Source organism: Equus caballus, chromosome 21 (genome assembly GCF_041296265.1).
Source record: "Equus caballus isolate H_3958 breed thoroughbred chromosome 21, TB-T2T, whole genome shotgun sequence".
Classification (NCBI taxonomy): Eukaryota; Metazoa; Chordata; class Mammalia; order Perissodactyla; family Equidae; genus Equus; species Equus caballus.
This window is the reverse complement of record NC_091704.1, coordinates 10,320,826-10,324,607: the sequence shown is the minus strand read 5'-3', so window position 1 is coordinate 10,324,607 and position 3,782 is coordinate 10,320,826. Positions and strand designations below refer to the sequence as shown.

At 33.5% G+C, this 3,782-nt stretch overlaps 1 pseudogene; it reads right to left on the bottom strand.

The window, feature by feature from the left end:
* Positions 1 to 1,924: 1,924 nt before the first annotated feature.
* Positions 1,925 to 2,878, bottom strand: LOC138919972 (olfactory receptor 1165-like; annotated as a pseudogene).
* Between the last annotated feature and the right edge of the window lie 904 nt (positions 2,879 to 3,782).

Below are 3,782 nucleotides of genomic sequence, written 5' to 3'. Positions count from 1 at the left end.
TTTCGGTAAATCATGTAGGAAAATGATATAGTCATATGGGTAAAAATGGAGTAGTACCATGAGTGTTATTGACTGACTACAGCTCTGATTTGCTGTATTTGACTAAGTTTTGCTCCATTCCCAGGTTTTATCATTCCAAGAGCCATGTTGAAGGAACACTCACTATTTGTGGTATGCTTTTCCCCAGGTTGAGTTCATAAGCTCAAGAAGGAAAGATTGAAATCATTCAGAGGCATTTGAAGCTTCTTCTATGACGTAACTTAACACATTCACTCACCTCCCACTGTCCCAAGCAAGTCACATGCGAACTATTCTCTCCCTGCCTACAGAGAAGCAAGATAAAATGAAGAGAGAGCAGATAATGTTGAACAAATAAAAGAATCTATCATACATCCAAACCTCACACCATCCACAAAAATGAAATTGAGGTGACTCAAGAGTAAAATATGAAGAACAACATACCCTTTTTGAATATAATGTAGACAAATGTCTTCCTCACCTCCTAAACAATTACAAAAACATTACAAAAGTAAAACATTTGACTAGGTTAAAACTCAAATTGCACTTTATCAAAAGACATTAAGTGAGTGAAACATAAAGCCAAAGGTGAAAATATTTTCAAGGAATATAACTAACAAAGGGATTATATTCATAATGTGAGAGATTTTTTAAAACAAATAAGAATAGAGACAAATAATTTAGAAGGACATTGGTAATATGCTATACAAAGGCACTTTTCAAAATCCAAAACATATTAAAATGCGCCTAACCTCAGTAATCATAAATATTCAAATTAAACTATAAATTAAGTATTCTGTATCAAGTAAATGGGTAAAAATCATAACATCTAATAATACTGAATACTGGTGAGGAAGTGAGTCATAACTTTAGAACTTTCAAACATTGCTTTTAGGAGTCTAAACTGATACAATCATTCTTAAAAATTGAGACCATAATTAATGCCTAATACTTCTACAAATAAAATCCATTCTAAGGAGTACTAAGATTCAGTGTAACGGTATATATACCCAAAATGAAACATCCCAAATGTCCTGCATAATAGACTGTATTAAAGAAAAAATCTGAAATATTTCTATTATAAAACATTAAAAAGAACAAAAATTGATAAAAACTATAAATACATGCAGCAACACAAATGATTTACAAAGACGATGTTCATTTTTAGAAGTCAGACATATGGAATACATAATGCATGATTTCATTTATATAAAGTTTGCAAAGAAATTAATTTATGTTTTTTACAGGCATAGTTAGGTATTGAATCTACATAGAAAAGCAATGAAAATAAGACAGAAATAAATTGAACTTTTTCTTAGCATTCAGGGTTAATTTCAACACCTTTCATTGAACTATATTAGACTGATACTCAAAAAATAAGTGATTAATATAGAGAGTTATTAACATTTTCAGCATCCCCTAGCTTAAAGTCAGATAATATATCTCATAATGCAAACTCCCAGGTCCTCATTTTACCTGAAATGAAATAAAGTTTCGAGGGAAATAAAAAGTGTTTTATAGAACTTTCTGAGTGGACTGATTATGAGAACTTGAGAGCAGATCCAGAACACACAGTTATCATCTGTGGTTTTTAGCACTTTTATAAGGCAAAGTTTAAACTATAATTAATGAGTCTCTAAATATATATCCCTTATTCATCACCCTGAATTCCATAGTGTCTAACTGGGAGTTTTTGAAATATGGTCCTTTCTGAAACCAGTAGAGATGCAGTGTGTCAGAATAGATTATTTCTATATTAATCCAGAGCATCTTGACCACTGAAAAACATGGAAAGTACAATATTTAATTGATTTAAAGCATAATTATATATTTACTTAAAGGTAACCTAGCATCAATAATATATATGAAAAATTACTGGACATAAGTAGGACATAAATATATATATTTATTTGAAATATATTGAGTGAGAAAGCAGTTTGGAGTTGATTAAACTCCTGACAACCTCTTTCACATTGTTGTTCCTAAAGCTGTATATAAAGGAGTTCAGTGTAGGGACCATGATGGTAAGAAACACAGTGGCCACTTTGACAAGGAACCATGAGCTTTTGGAGATGGGCACACTGTAGAGAAGAAGGATGATTCCATGGAAAATGGTGATGGCAGTCAGGTGGGAAGTAAAGACGGAGAAGGTTACTTGGAGTCCACCCATAGAAGGCATCTTGATGATTGCGACAACTAGGACCACGTAGAAGGAGAGGATAATCAGGAGGCTACAAGCCTCAGTGAACGTAGAAATGACTAAACATGTCTTCTCACTGCAGAAGGGGTCAGAAGAGGATAAAGAGAGATGGCAGAATACTCACAGCCAAACTGATTGATGATGTTAGAGCCACAGAAAGATAGTTCCGGAAGAGAATATGTGAATATCAAGGAACATATTCCACCACATATGTAGCTTCCCATTATGGGGAGAGTACAGAGTTTATGAGACATAGCAACTGTGTAGAGAAGGAGGTTACAAAGTCATGAACTGGTCATAGGTCATCACTGCTAACATGAACATTTCTGTTATTACAAACGCACAAAGAAAAATTGTACTGTGCATCTCTTGAAGGAGATAATTCTGCCTCCCACAACCAAGATTTCTAGCAATTTGATTGTAAGCACATTGGAATAACAAATATACAAAAATTATAGATGGCTGAGGAAAAATTATATGTGTGTATGGAGTTTGGGATTGATCCTTATGACAACAATTATGCCCAGGTTCCCTACCACAGTGACTGTATAGATGGTCAAGAAAACCAGGAAGAGGGGTTCCCTGGAGGTGTGGGTATTCTGAGAAGCCCAGGAGGATGAATGTGTTCACAGAACTCTGATTTCCCTCATCCAGTAACATGGCTTTTGACTATAAATAAATAAATAAGAAAACTGAGCAGCAGAACTTGAGAAGGTGGGGTAAGAGGAACTCGGGACAGCTCACTGTGAACTACTTAACACAATGTGGTCAGTGTGCACTCTCGAGTGTTCTGCTCAACATTGGAGTCTTACTTGACAACTCACTGACTTTTTGATTGTAAGCAATTAGCTTTATCCTTCAGTACTTTAGTTTCCTCATTTGGAAAACAAGAAAAACTAATAATTGTCAATAGTATTACTATATAAATGATTCATAAATGCATGTGATACTTAGAGCATTGAATACCCCATGATAAAATATAATCATATGAGAACAAAGGAGACATAAAGTGAAATCAGAAAAAAGTTGAGCAGATCGTTGTAGTCATATAATCACAGCAGAAGTGGCCTTGGGAAGATTAAACACCATACAAATAGAAATACAAAAGAGTAAATTTCTTTGGGGAAAATGTATCATCAGACATTCAAAATTCTTTATTGGTATGTTAATATTTACCTATTCAACATATATCTTATTATCAAGGACACATAAAACATCTACTTAAGAAGATCTTTAAGAGGTCTGGTCAAAAATTCCACTGATAACTATGTTCTCTCAATAACATATCCACCAAATGGCACTTTACAAGGCTCAAAATGCTCAATGGTTTTGAAATGTCTTTTGAGGAAGTGTTTTGGAGATATTCTTGAAAGTTTCATGCTGACTATCTTCTGTTGGTAGTACATATTGTATTAAAATGGAAAAAAAAATCCTGCTTATTTATCAGTGATTATAAAACAAAAAAAAATCTTACTAAAAACAGAAATATCTCTTGCAAAATAACCAAAATCTTTTCCACGCTTAGGTGTGGTGGTCAATGAGGAATGAATAAAGTTTGTAAGAT